A 15,339-nucleotide genomic window follows, 5' to 3' on the forward strand; every position below is an offset into this window, starting at 1 on the left:
TGTCCCGTTTGTAAGGACGAAAAGCTCATCCAGGAAATTAGGGTAAAGGAAAAGGTGTCGACCTTTGCTGCTCGAAAATTATTCGCCAGTCGACAGCCCACCGTGCCTCAGAAAGGAAAATACAGCACTGTCCTTGCTTCTCCTCGGCCAACAAAGGAGGCGGCCACGCAGACTTGCGACCTCACCTTTAGTGCCATGGTCGTCAGATCGGCCAGCGCAAAGATCGCCCGTTCAACCTCACCACTTTCGCCTGCCCACTCTCTGGCTCACCCTTCGTCGAGTTCTGCTAAATCTCGACCCCAAAAGTCAGACACCAAGACTTTGAAAAAAGAGCATACTCGTGAAGAGTTTTTACGTACGGCAACTTCCCAACCATCGGTTCCTCCTTCCTCTAAACATCATACTTCCAAGAAGGCTACAAAGCAACCCAGTTCCTCTCCTTCTCCGCCAAGGCGTGTCCCATCTACAGCACCACCTGGCGGAAATCGCCCTCGGCCATCTTCTGTGTCGCCAAGGCGAACTGCTGGCGGCCGATCAACCGGCCGATCGCTGGTGGCAGGAGCTGCTCCTGACCAACCTATGGATCAGGATCTTCTGCCTTCAGCTGAATGCCATTCCATGCTGTCGGTCGCAAGCTCAGAGCAGTCGTTGAGTTGACAGCGACCTTGGTCACATTCCTCCATTTTCTGTTCACCCTATGTCCATTATCCACTGGAATATCCGCGGTATTCGAGCCAATCTGGATGAATTGTCGATCCTCTTACGATCCTTCTCGCCGGTCATCTTCTGTCTTCAGGAAACAAAGCTGCGTCCCCATGACCGCTTTGTTCTCCCTCATTTTCAGTCCGTCCGATTTGATCTCCCCTCTGTTGAAGGCACTCCAGCGCATGGAGGACTCATGATTCTTCTCCATGAAACTCTCCATTATCACCCAATCCATTTAAACACTTCCTTCCAAGCTGTCGCCGTCCGTCTTTCCCTTTCCGGATATACGTTCTCTCTTTGTACTGTATACATTCCATCGTCCACACCAATGGCACGAGCTGATCTCCTTCATCTTCTTGGTCAGCTTCCACCCCCACGTTTGCTGGTTGGGGACTTCAATGCCCACCACCCGCTTTGGGGATCTCCACATCCTTGTCCACGTGGCTCACTATTGCTAGACGTCTTCCACCAAGCAGATCTAGTTTGCCTCAACACTGGGGTCCCTACATTTTTGTCTGCCTCCACGACAAATTTATCTCATTTGGACCTTGCGGTCGGTACTGTTCCGCTAGCTCGGCGCTTCGAATGGTTCGCCCTTGATGATACACACTCGAGTGACCACTTTCCATGTGTCCTTAGACTGCAGCCTCAACTGCCCTACATGCGCCCGCGACGCTGGAAGTTTGCCCAAGCCGATTGGACACTTTTTTCGTCTCTAGCGACATTCGATGACCGTCACTTTCCCAGCGTCGACGATGAGGTCACACATATTACCGACGTTATTCTTACCGCCGCGGAACATTCAATACCACGCACCTCCGAATTGCCCCGGCGCCCCCCAGTTCCTTGGTGGAACGAGGCATGCCGTGATGCAATACGTGAGCGGCGACGTGCTCTCCGCGTTTTCCGCCGCCATCCTACTTTGGCCAACTGTATCCGCTATAAGCAGTTCCGAGCGCGATGCCGTCGTGTCATCCGCGATAGCAAGAAGGCAAGCTGGAAATTCTTTATTAGCTCATTTAACACCTTCACTCCCTCCTCGGAAGTTTGGAGTCGGCTTCGACGGTTCTCAGGCGCGCCTAGTTTCTCCCCGGTCTCTGGGCTCACTGTCGCGCATGACACATTAGTGGACCCCGTCGCAATTTCTAACTCGTTGGGTCAGCACTTTGCTGAGATTTCAAGCTCTTCAAATTACCCGCCAGCGTTTCTCCCGAAGAAACGTGCAGCGGAAGTGCGACCTCTTGCTTTCTCCTCTCAAAATCGCGAGAGCTACAACACTGTTTTCTCCTTGCGGGAACTCCAACATGCACTCTCTTCTTCTCGCTCCTCCGCCCCAGGACCGGATGGTATCCACGTCCAAATGTTGCTGCGTTTATCAACCCATAGTCTGCGTTGCCTCCTTCGCCTTTATAATCGAATTTGGACCAACAGTACTTTTCCCAGACGATGGCGGGAAGCTATCGTCGTTCCTGTTCCGAAACCTGGAAAGGACAAACATCTCCCCTCTAGCTATCGCCCCATTTCTCTCACGAGTAGTGTCTGTAAGGTTTTGGAGCGTATGGTGAATTACCGTTTAGCGTGGTGGCTGGAATCCCGCAGTCTTTTAACACCTGCCCAATGCGGATTCCGAAAGCATCGTTCTGCAGTTGACCATCTTGTTGCTCTCTCCACTTATATCATGAACAATTTTCTCCGGAAACGCCAAACAGTAGCAATATTTTTTGATCTGGAGAGGGCATACGATACCTGTTGGAGGACAGGCATCCTCCGCACACTGTTCCCCTTGGGGCTTTCGAGGTCGGCTGCCCCTTTTTCCTCGCGAATTTATGGCAGAGCGCACATTTAGGGTGCGGGTGAACACTACTCTCTCCCGTACTTTCTCCCAAGAAAACGGGGTACCCCAAGGCTCAGTGCTGAGTGTTGTACTGTTTGCCATTGCCATCAATCCAATTATGGATTGTCTCCTTCCTGATGTCTCGGGCTCCCTCTTTGTGGACGATTTTGCGATCTACTACAGCTCTCAACGGACCAGCCTTCTTGAACGACGTCTTCAAGGATGTCTCGATCGCCTCTACTCTTGGAGCATCGAAACAGGCTTCCGCTTTTCTCCCAGTAAGACCGTTTGTGTTAATTTTTGGCGTCGTACGGAGTTTCTTCCACCTTCCTTACATCTAGGACCTGTCAACCTTCCGTTTTCAGACGTCGCTAAATTCTTCGGTCTTATGTTTGACAGAAAACTCTGCTGGTCCTCCCACGTTTCCTATCTTTCGGCTCGCTGTCTGCGATCCCTCAACACCCTCCGTGTCCTGAATGGTACCTCCTGGGGAGCGGACCGAGTGGTCCTTCTCCGCCTATATCGCGCCTTAGTGCGCTCGAAATTGGACTATGGAAGCATAGTCTACTCCTCTGCTCGGCCGTCTATTCTTCGGCGTCTCGACTCTATCCACAACCGTGGATTACGTTTAGTGTCTGGAGCTTTTTACACCAGCCCTGTGGAAAGCCTTTATGCTGAGACTGCTGAACCTCCGCTGTCCAATCGGCGAGCAGTCCTTCTGAGTCGTTATGCTAGCCATCTGTCTTCCATGCCTGCTAATCCAGCCCATGACATTTTTTTCGACGCCTCCTTTGATGTAGGGTATGCAGGCCGCCGCTCCTCCCTACTACCACCGGGAGTCCGCTTCCGTCAACTGCTCCATTCTCTTTCCTTCCGCTTTCCTAACACCTTCTTGACAACTTGGGGTACAGCACCGCCTTGGGTCCGTCCCCGGATCTGCCTGCTCCGTGACCTTTGTCGATTTCCCAAGGATGGTACCCCTTCACTTGTTTATCGTCGGGCATTTGCTGCTCTATGTGCACAAATGACGGACGCCACATTTATTTACACCGACGGCTCGAAAACATCGTTAGGTGTAGGGAGTGCCTATATTGTTGGCGACACCTCAAATCACTTTCGGCCTCCCGACCAGTGTTCGGTTTATACTGTGGAGCTTTACGCTGTTCTCCAGGCTGTCCACTACATCCGCCGCCATCAGCGGATACAGTACGTTATCTGCTCAGATTCTCTCAGCTCTCTCCTCAGTCTCCAAGCTCTTTATCCTGTGCACCCTCTGGTCCACCGGATTCAGGACTGTCTGCGCTTGCTCCACCTGGGGGGCGTCTCAGTGGCGTTCCTCTGGCTCCAGGGACACTTTGGTATCTGTGGAAATGAGGCGGCCGATATTGCAGCCAAGGCTGCAGTCTCTCTTCCTCGGCCAGCTATTCAATCGATTCCCTTCGCTGATCTACGGAGCGTTCTATGTCGTCGTGTTGTTCTTTTATGGCACGCACATTGGTCGACACTTCCCCATAGTAAATTGTGGGACGTGAAAGCTCTTCCTTGTGCTTGGACCTCTTCCTCCCGAACGCGTCGTCGGGAGGAGGTAATTGACTCCGCATAGGGCACTGTCTTTTTAGCAATCGACATCTTTTAAGCGGCGATCCTCCCCCACTCTGTCCCCACTGCTCTCAGCTGTGGACGATAAGACACCTTTTAATTGAGTGCCCCTATTTTAATCCGTTACGCTCCCGTCTACAGCTTTCGCCTGATATATCGTCGATTTTAGCAGATGACACGCGCTCAGCTGACCGCGTTCTCAAGTTTATTAGTGCCAGTGAAATGACGTCAGTCATTTGAAGCTATTTTTGGGGACAACCAACCCCTTTCTGTAGTGGATTTTTAAGCCTTCCTTCTGCTTTTAGTTTCTCCAATTTTATGACTTTCGTTCCCATTGCTGCTGGTTTTAAATTTCGGCTTTTTACTGATTCCTAAGTCACGGACCGGGCGCTAATGACCATAGAAGTTTTGCGCCCTAAACCCAAAACTAAAAAAAAAACAGCTAGCGCGAATGTCGAACAGCAACTGCGAAATCCATAGCAGAGTGTTTCCGCGATAGCAGGGACAGCGGCACAGAACAATAAATAGGGTACATCCATCCCAGGGAGTGCACGGGACAAAAGAACTTGCAACAGGCTGGCATGCAGTCCTGAGCGGCTATTGACATCCGCAGTCCCACAGGCAGTGGAACTGGCTGCGATATAAGCCGTCATTAGAACTCAAGTACCGGCCAGGCCGCGCGGCGAATTCTGTCTGCAGGGCCTACGGGAAAGCCCACTTCAGTGGCAAGCGAAGTCCGCACGCCCCGCGGCGAGGTGGAGCGCCGCGGCATATCACGTCTGCAGTACTCAAAAGGTTAACGGTGTTTTCGCGAATGTGCACAGACATGATGAGGGCTTTTAGAGGTGAGAACGTTTACCGTTTCTGAGACATATGTTGGAAGCATGACGTCACCATTTCCGGGAAGGAAACACATGATGTCTCGTTAGGACCATCAGGAAGGATGCATTCCGTGTTATTCTGAGCTATTTTCGTGAACAGGTGCTGTTAGGACAAGAATTTCCATGCAGACAAGCTGAGACCTTACGGAAGATCCTACAAAAGCGAGCGTTGACTATTTCTGCGACGCTTTACAATTTACATCCATATAACATTGAGACCTTTTAGATGGTGAGTCACTACCCGACCATTTTGGGGTGATGTGTCAGCCATGCTGGGTGGGTAAAAACGCGTGCATGGCTAGACGCAACTCGCATGTCCTTTTAGGATCGCTAGGAAGCATGCATCCTGTGCTATTCTGGGAAGCATTGGAACAGATTTCTATAGCGTGACTTGTGACGTCAGTATCCACAGGTAGAGAGATATCGCGCCAGCAACGGTAAACAGGCCCGCGCAGCCCAGAGGGTGACTTGGCTCTTATTTACATAGACATGTGACCTCAGTATAACACTCGAAGAACTTTAATTGTATATACGCTGCGTTGGCGCATGCACGCATTGGAAAACTTCGCTGAGGGTGATCCACTATGTGAATATCTCGCCGGACCGCAGGTACAAAGACGTACATCATCGCGCCAGCAATGGTGCCTAGGTGAACACGTATTTCGACAGGAATTTCTCAGAGGTCGAGTATGAAAGGGAAGCTGCCACCTCATGCTTGCGGGACCCGAACTGACACCTGTGCGTGGCTCGGCAGCTGATGGTTGCGTCGTCACTTCGCAGGGGCACTGGTGTTCCCCTACTCCTGCGGGCGTATGCGGTGGCGTCCTGAAGTTACGCTTATTTCTGTTTAAGTCACCCCATTCAGGACGACATACTGCTCTCTGTCTGTTAGAAAACTTTCTAGCCAACCGCATATGTCACCGGATAGACCGTAAACGCGTACTTTTTGGAGCAAGAAACAGTGTAGAACTGAGTCGAACGCCTTTCGGAAGTCGAGGAATATGGCATCAACCAGGGAGCCGGTATCTAGAGCCTGTTGTATATCATGCACAAAGAGGGCCAGCTGTGTCTCACATGACCGCTGTTTCCTAAAACCGTGCCGGCCGCGGTGGCCGTGCGGTTCTGGCGCTGCAGTCCGGAACCGCGGGACTGCTACGGTCGCAGGTTCGAATCCTGCCTCGGGCATGGGTGTGTGTGATGTCCTTACGTTAATTAGGTTTAAGTAGTTCTAAGTTCTAGGGGACTTATGACCTAAGATGTTGAGTCCCATAGTGCTCAGAGCCATTTGAACCATTTTTGAACCTAAAACCGTGCTGGTTTCCGCAGATGAGCTTCTCAGAGTCTAGAAAGGTCATTATGTCTGAACACAATATATGTTCCATGATTCTACAACAAACCCATGTCAGTGAAATTGGCCGATAATTACGTGCATCCGATTTTCTACCATTTTTATAGATTACTATGACCTGAGCCTTCTTCCAGTCCTGTGGAACTTTCCGCTGTTCCAATGATCTCTGGTAGATGATGGATAAGGACGGTGCTATATTTGTAGCATAGTCAACATAAAATCTTACGGGGATACCGTCTGGGCCACATGCCTTCCTGGCATCTAAGGATCTTAACTGTTTTACAATCCCAGATACACTAAACACTATGTCAGCCATCTTTGCGTTTGTTCGACAATTGAAAGTGGGAATGGTGCTGCAGTCCTCTACTGTAAACGAGTTTTTGGAAAGCTAGGGTTAGAATTTCGGCCTTTTGTTTATCATCATCCGTTACATTACCAGTACTGTCAGGAAGAGAAGGTATTGAATTGTTTGTAGCGTTCATAGATTTTACGTAGGACCAAAATTTTTTGGGGTTATTTTTAGAATCTGCAGATCAAATATTGCTTTCGAATTCGTTAAAAGAATCTCTCATTGACCTTTTGACAGTTGCTTTCATTTCGCGTAATTTCTATATGTCAGCGGGGCAATGACTACGTTTAAAACGACTGTGAAAAATGCTCTGCTTTCTCAACATTTTCCTAATATGTTTGTTGTACCAGGATGGAACCTTTCCCTCCCCTATATTTTTGCTAGGCATATATTTCTCTAGCACGTGGTGGACGATAAAATGCAAATGGCTCTAAGCACTATGGAACTCAACATCTGAGGTCATCAGTCACGTAGACTTAGAACTACTTAAACCTAATTAACCTAAGGACATCACACACATCCATGCCCGAGGCAGGATTCGAACCTGCGACCGTAGCAGCAGCGCGGTTCCGGACTGAAGCGACTACAACCGCTCGGCCACAGCGGCCGGCGGTGTACAATACCTTTAAATTCCGACCAAAGATGCTCTATATCTTTGTGCCCCGCTGTGAATGCTTGGAGCTGACTATGAAGATATTCATTAATGACATGTTTATTCGCTATCCCAAACAAGAAGACCCTACGCTGTTTCATCGGTTTCTTTTGCTTCTTCCACTGACATAGAAGCCACAACGACATTATGGTCGTTAATACCTCCTTTTAGATTAACTTCCTCAAAAAAATCAGGTCTATTTGTCTCCAAGATATGTAATATGTTCCCATCTCGAGTTGGTTTTCTAACGAATTGCTCAAGTTTATATGTTGGGAGCGCTCCTAGAATAACTTCACACGAGTCTTTGCTTCCGCCCATTCGACAATTGACGACCTGCATGCAATTTGTCCAAACATTTCACGAACTGTTGTTCATGAAATCGTTACTGATCGGCTACATTATCAGAATTTGTGTGTGCGATGGGTGCCCAAGATGGTTACCGAAGCGCGCAAAATGAACAGAGTCAGTGCCGCTCGCGAATTTCTTGGTCGTTTTGAGACAGAAGGCGAGGCTTTTCTCAACTCTATAGGAGATGAAACTTTGACTTATCACCATATACCAGAGAGCAAACGGCAAATCAATAAACTGGAGCCATATTTATTCGCCTCCAGCCAAAAAATTCAAAACTCAGCAAAAAACGAGAAAAATCATGGTGTCAGTGTTTTTAGACAGAAAAGGGGTTCTGCTCGTTGATTGTTTCTAAAGAGGTGAAATAATAAATTCTGCAATATTTTGTGAGACCATGAAGAAACTTTGCAGAGCCATACAAAGCAAACATCGCGGGATCAACGGCAGTCTGTCTCCTTCATGGCAACGCAAGTCCACACACCACCCCTGTAACACAAGAGCTGTTGACTTCGTTTGGTTGGGATGTTTTAAGCCACCTCTCTTACAGCCCCGACCTCGCACCTAGTGACTATAATCTGGTCACTAAATTGAAGGAACATCTCCTTGGAAAACACTTTTCCGACGACGACGACAAGGTGAAAATCGAAGTGAAGAACTGCCTGAAAAGGGCGACGGGAGACGTCTTTGACACAGGAATCTAAAACCTTCTCCCACGGATGACAAAATGTGTTGAAGTAAATGGTGATTATGTGGAAAAATAATGCAAGACCTATACTGCAATGCATGTAAATTTTATTAAAATAAATTCATTTTTTGTACTTCAAAATATTCTCGTGACCTTAGTTTCTGGATTAGCCTCGTAGATTTAGAAGAGCACAGTGGTCGCTCAGGAGGGCTGTAGATGGCGTTGCAGTTGGTAGAAGTTGATTGTGTGATCCTTCAATGCTGACGTAACTCTTTTTTTTTTTGGTCATCAATCTACTGACTGGTTTGATGCAACCCGCCACGAGTTCCTTTCCTGTGCTAACCTCTTCATCTCAGAGTAGCACTTGCAACCTACGTCCTCAATTATTTGCTTGACGTATTCCAATCTCTGTCTTCCTCTACAGTTTTTGCCCTCTACAGCTCCCTCTAGTACCATGGAAGTCATTCCCTCATGTCTTAGCAGATGTCCTATCATGCTGTCCCTTCTCCTTGTCAGTGTTTTCCACATATTCCTTTCCTCTCCGATTCTGCGTAGAACCTCCTCATTCCTTACCTTATCAGTCCACCTAATTTTCAACATTCGTCTATAGCACCACATCTCAAATGCTCCGATTCTCTTCTGTTCCGGTTTTCCCACAGTTCATGTTTCACTACCATACAATGCTGTACTCCAGACGTACATCCTCAGAAATTTCTTCCTCAAATTAAGGCCGGTATTTGATATTAGTAGACTTCTCTTGGCCAGAAATGCCTTTTTTGCCATAGCGAGTCTGCTTTTGATGTCCTCCTTGCTCCGTCCGTCATTGGTTATTTTACTGCCTAGGTAGCAGAATTCGTTAACTTCATTGACTTCGTGACCATCAATCCTGATGTTAAGTTTCTCGCTGCTCTCATTTCTACTACTTCTCATTACCTTCGTCTTTCTCCGATTTACTCTCAAACCATACTGTGTACTCATTAGACTGTTCATTCCGTTCAGCAGATCATTTAATTCTTCTTCACTTTCACTCAGGATAGCAATGTCATCAGCGAATCGTATCATTGATATCCTCTCACCTTGTATTTTAATTCCACTCCTGAACTTTTCTTTTATTTCCATCATTGCTTCCTCGATGTACAGGTTGAAGAGTAGGGGCGAAAGGCTACAGTCTTGTCTTATACCCTTCTTAATACGAGCACTTCGTTCTTGATCGTCCACTCTTATTATTCCCTCTTGGTTGTTGTACATATTGTATATGACCCGTCTCTCCCTATAGCTTACCCCTACTTTTTTCAGAATCTCGAACAGCTTGCACCATTTTATATTGTCGAACGCTTTTTTCAGGTCGACAAATCCTATGAAAGTGTCTTGATTTTTCTTTAGCCTTGCTTCCATTATTAGCCGTAACGTCAGAATTGCCTCTCTCGTCCCTTTACTTTTTCTAAAGCCAAACTGATCGTCACCTAGCGCATTCTCAATTTTCTTTCCATTCTTCTGTATATTATTCTTGTAAGCAGCTTTGATGCATGAGCTGTTAAGCTGATTGTGCGATAATTCTCGCACTTGTCAGCTCTTGCCGTCTTCGGAATTGTGTGGATGATGCTTTTCCGAAAGTCAGATGGTATATCGCCAGACTCATATATTCTACACACCAACGTGAGCAGTCGTTTTGTTGCCACTTTCCCCAATGATTTTAGAAATTCTGATGGAATGTTATCTATCCCTTCTGCCTTATTTGACCGTAAGTCCTCCAAAGCTCTTTTAAATTCCGATTCTAATACTGGATCCCCTATCTCTTCTAAATCGACTCCTGTTTCTTCTTCTATCACATCAGACAAATCTTCACCCTCATAGAGGCTTTCAATGTATTCTTTCCACCTATCTCTCCTCTGCATTTAACAGTGGAATTCCCGTTGTACTCTTAATGTTACCACCGTTGCTTTTAATGTCACCAAAGGTTGTTTTGACTTTCCTGTATGCTGAGTCTGTCCTTCCGACAATCATATCTTTTTCGATGCCTTCACATTTTTCCTGCAGCCATTTCGTCTTAGCTTCCCTGCACTTCCTATTTATTTCATTCCTCATCGACTTGTATTTCTGTACTCCTGATTTTCCCGGAACATGTTTGTACTTCCTCCTTTCATCAATCAAATGAAGTATTTCTTCTGTTACCCATGGTTTCTTCGCAGCTACCTTCTTTGTACCTATGTTTTCCTTCCCAACTTCTGTGATGGCCCTTTTTAGAAATGTCCATTCCTCTTCAACTCTACTGCCTACTACGCTATTCCTTATTGCTGTATCTATAGCGTTAGAGAACTTCAAACGTATCTCGTCATTCCTTAGTACTTCCGTATCCCACTTATTTGCGTATTGATTCTTCCTGAGTAATGTCTTGAACTTCAGCCTACTCTTCATCACTACTATATTGTGATCTGAGTCTATATCTGCTCCTGGGTACGCCTTACAATCCAGTATCTGATTCCGGAATCTCTGTCTGACCATGATATAACCTAATTGAAATCTTCCCGTATCTCCCGGCCTTTTCCAAGTATACCTCCTCTTGTGATTCTTGAACAGGGTATTCGCTGTTACTAGCTGAAACTTGTTACAGAACTCAATTAGTCTTTCTCCTCTTTCATTCCTTGTCCCAAACCCATATTCTCCTGTAACCTTTTCTTCTACTCCTTCCCCTACAACTGCATTCCAGTCGCCCATGACTATTAGATTTTCGTCCCCCTTTACATACTGCATTACCCTTTTAATATCCTCATACACTTCCTCTATCTGTTCATCTTCAGCTTGCGACGTTGGCATGTATACCTGAACTATCGTTGTCGGTGTTGGTCTGCTGTCTATTCTGATCAGAACAACCCGGTCACTGAACTGTTCACAGTAACACACCCTCTGCCCTACCTTCCTATTCATAACGAATCCTACACCTGTTACACCATTTTCTGCTGCCGTTGATATTACGCGATACTCATCTGACCAGAAATCCTTGTCTTCCTTCTACTTCACTTCACTGTCCCCTACTATATCTAGATTGAGCCTTTGCATTTCCCTTTTCAGATTTTCTAGTTTCCCTACCACGTTCAAGCTTCTGACATTCCACGCCCCGACTCGTAGAACGTTATCCTTTCGTTGATTATTCAATCTTTTTCTCATGGTAACCTCCCCCTTGGCAGTCCCCTCCCGGAGATCTGAATGGGGGACTATTCCGGAATCTTTTGCCAATGGAGAGATCATCATGACACTTGTTCAAATACAGGCCACATGTCCTGTGGACACGTTACGTGTCTTTAATGCAGTGGTTTCCATTGCCTTCTGCATCCTCATGTCGTTGATCATTGCTGATTCTTCCGCCTTTAGGGGCAATTTCCCACCCCTAGGACAAGAGAGTGCCCTGAACCTCTATCCGCTCCTCCGCCCTCTTTGACAAGGCCGTTGGCAGAATGAGGCTGACTTCTTATGCCGGAAGTCTTCGGCCGACAATGCTGATTATTTATCAAAATTTAGGAAGTGGTGGGGATCGAACCCGGGACTGAAGACGTTTTGATTATGAATAAAAGGCGCTACCCCTAGACCACGGATGCCTTACCTAACTCATGGCAGTGAAATGGAGTCAGCGTGTCATCGGTTGTATTGAATCAGGGTAGTAACTTCGGTCGGTGTGGAGGCGTAGCAGAATGGCAAAAAGGAGCTACCGTTTTTGGACCAGCCACGACCACACCGTGAGTGAATTCGTCCGGGTTGTTGATGTATCAAGGCGGCTGTCTGACGTCTCTAGAAGGAATGGTGTGCAGCTGGCAGCTACGTAAGAACAGTGGCCGTAAACAGAGATTAATCTACTGGGACTGGAGACGATTTTAACGCGTTGTCAGTGACATTCGGTTTCAAACCCGACGGATATTGCTGCTGTCAGTGAATACATGTCCATCTCAATCAGTTTCCGAGCGAACAATGCGAAGGGAACTGCATGCAGTGGACATCTGGAGTCGGTTACCTCGCAAGAGGCCATCACTCACACCGGCACATAATGCCGTACGTCTTCAGTTGGCCAACGACTCGGAGACTGGACAGTAGCTGACGTGAGCCGTGAGTATCGTCCAATGTGTTGCAATTGCACCTCTTTTTAAACGGTACAGAACACCGAATGGAAAAAATGGGTGGTTCAAATGGCTCTGAGCACTATGGGACTTAACATCTGAGGTCATCAGTCCCCTAGACTTAGAGCTACTTAAACCTAATTAACATAAGTACATCACACACATCCATGCCTGAGGCAGGATTCGAACCTGCGACCGTAGCAGCAGCGCGGTTCCAGACTGAAGCGCCTAGAACCGCTCGGCGACAACGGCCGGCACACCGAATGGACCGACGGCACAATGCTTTATTTAACACGCAATATATGCAGCGTGTAATTCATGTAGAGGATGAATCTGTGATGTTTTGAGAGGGTATTTTTCGTACCATAACTTGGGCACAATCATTCAGGCTACCGCGGACACGAAACAGGGCCTTTATTTCAACATTATCGATGACCAGTTGTTGCCCTTTCTTCTACATCTGCATGAAGAAAATAGCGTGAACACATCCACCTTCCAAGTTGCCAATAGCCTTATTCACTGTGGTGAATAATTCCTAGTTTGGCGACCATATTGCACCTCGACTGGCCCCCTACATCGCCGTTGTTAATCCTATAGAAAATGTACGGAGCTACATTTACGGAAAAAAAAGTAGCACACCCTTATAGACGTTTCCAATTCACTCAAGATTTATTGTTGCAACAGTGCACATGGAGTACATGAAATGATTACATTCACAGATCAGTAGCACAGGCGGTTCTGAGGTGCCAGGTATCGACCCAGACTGAAACACCCATATGAGTACGTGGTGTAGCCTCCTAGGGCGGCAATGCAGGTGCTGACCCTGGCAACCAGTCGATCATACAGATGGCGAATGTTGGCCTGGGATATGTTATACACCGCCTGCTCGACCTGTTCACGTGGTTCTGTAAGAGTTGGTAGGCGAGTCACTTCTCGCCCTCATATCCCACACGTGCTCGGTTGGAGACAAGGCCGGAGATCGTGCTGGCCAGGAATGCTGCTGCACATCTCGCAGAGCACGTCGAGTTTCACGGGCAGTGCGTGGGCGCTGCTCGAACAACACATCACCTTCCTTCTGTAAGAACGACAAAAGAACGGATCTAGCAACATTCTGCACGTACCGAGAGCCTCCTCCAGAAACACCAAAGGTGAACTAGAGTTGTAGCTTGTCGCGCTCCAGACCATAAAGCCTGGGGTGGAACTAGTGTAATGCACTCTACGAGACAGCGCTCACTAGGTCTACGTCGTATGAGCAAACGACCATTACTTGCGTTCAGGCAAAATGTGCTTTCATCGCTGAAGACTACGGAGCGCCATCCTATCTTCTAAGTGGTTCTCTGATGGCACCAGTTGAGCCGTATACGTCGATGCTGCAGTGTGTGTGGCTCTAGTCCCACTGCTAATAACCAGTTCGCAACAGACCGTGTTCCTATTGATATTTCTGGGCTCTCATCTGTGCTGTGGCAGCTGTAGTATCTACCACTGCTGTCCTCACGATAAGACGATCCTGGCGGGCGTCTGTGCCGTGAGGACATCCAGAAGCTAGCGCACGCGTGTCAGAATGTTCGCGTCATCATTGATACTAACATCGTTGCACAACTGACGCGGCACGTCCAACTTTCGTGGCAGTTCTCCGAAAGGACCATCCCGCCACTCGGAAGGCCACAATTTGGCCCTTTCAGACTCACTCAGCTGGTTGTAGGAGGCACGAGTTCGTCTCTGTGGCTCGGTTGCCTGCTTGCTGCGCATGTTTGCAGCACGCTATGCCTTTTGGCTGTGAGCATTCCGTGCCGAAGGGCAGACATAGAAGGCGCTCTGGTAGCTACGTGTGCCACTACGGTTCCTGTTGGCGGCAGTTCATCAAAACAGGCGAAGTCGGTTTCATCCGCAGCGAAGGTAACAGATATCTCAGTCAGTGAGGACTTTACACGTTATTTTCGTAGGCCCACTTGAAATCCTCAGTTCACTTGTGCAGGCTCAACTCCACAAAATGTTGTGCAGTGAAATTAGTCCGAGGGAAATGTGAAAGTATCGGGGTGTCATCGTGACCCAACCGAGGCCAACCATTAGTACGATTTGGGCTGCTGCTCGTGAGGCTGCGAGCTCCTCCGAGCTCCTTCTGGAACATTTCTGTGACGGTGTGAAGCCACCCTCCTCAGTCTGCTGACATAACCTGGCAACGAGCTGAAATAAATGGATACAAGGATGACTTCAGCAACGGCTTTCTTTCTTTTCGTGATGTTCGCTACCAGTGAAGATAAGCCGAAGGCGGAAGTGAAACAGGATACAGTGCGCACACACACGCGATTTCGTCATTACATTAACTGCGGCAGAGTATCGGAAAATCCACGGCATCGAGCGGCCGCCGGCCGGCTCTGTAGTGCAGTCAGCGGCGATGGCACACGCGGGCCGGCGGTGGTGCTGCGGACGCTACGCGCACCCTCGTTCGTCCAGCGTAAGTTCTCTACACGCATTCCACTGTATCCTGCAACAGTGCACCTCAGCGAACAAATGGCATTCCAGTTTTACACTGCTTTTTCTACCTTGGCATAATTGGTGGGCAAATTTTATAAGCCCGCGCGGGATTAGCGGAGCGGTCTACGGCTGCAGTCGTGGGCTGTGCGGCTGGTCCCGGCGGAGGCTCGAGTCCTCCCTCGGGCATGGGTGTGAGTGTTTGTCCTTAGGATAATTTAGGTTAAGTTGTGTGTAAGCTTAGGGACTGATGACCTTAGCAGTTAAGTCCCATAAGATTTCACACACATTTGAACATTTTTTGAAATTTTATATGCTGTTGTCGGAACAAGTCAGTATTGTCAGACAGGGATTTAGATA

The 15,339-nt window shown here is 47.9% G+C and overlaps 1 protein-coding gene across 1 annotated transcript in view; it reads left to right on the plus strand.

Annotated features, from left to right (window-relative positions):
• The first annotated feature begins 14,903 nt into the window (after positions 1-14,903).
• LOC124555866 (annexin-B12-like) overlaps positions 14,904-15,339 on the plus strand; it is a 256,043-nt gene continuing 255,607 nt past the window's right edge. Inside the window, exon 1 of the mRNA XM_047129929.1 lies at positions 14,904-14,962. The gene's annotated coding sequence lies outside the window, so the exon portion shown is untranslated. The remainder of the gene's footprint in view (positions 14,963-15,339) is intronic.

This window comes from Schistocerca americana, chromosome X, assembly GCF_021461395.2.
Source record: "Schistocerca americana isolate TAMUIC-IGC-003095 chromosome X, iqSchAmer2.1, whole genome shotgun sequence".
NCBI lineage: Eukaryota > Metazoa > Arthropoda > Insecta > Orthoptera > Acrididae > Schistocerca > Schistocerca americana.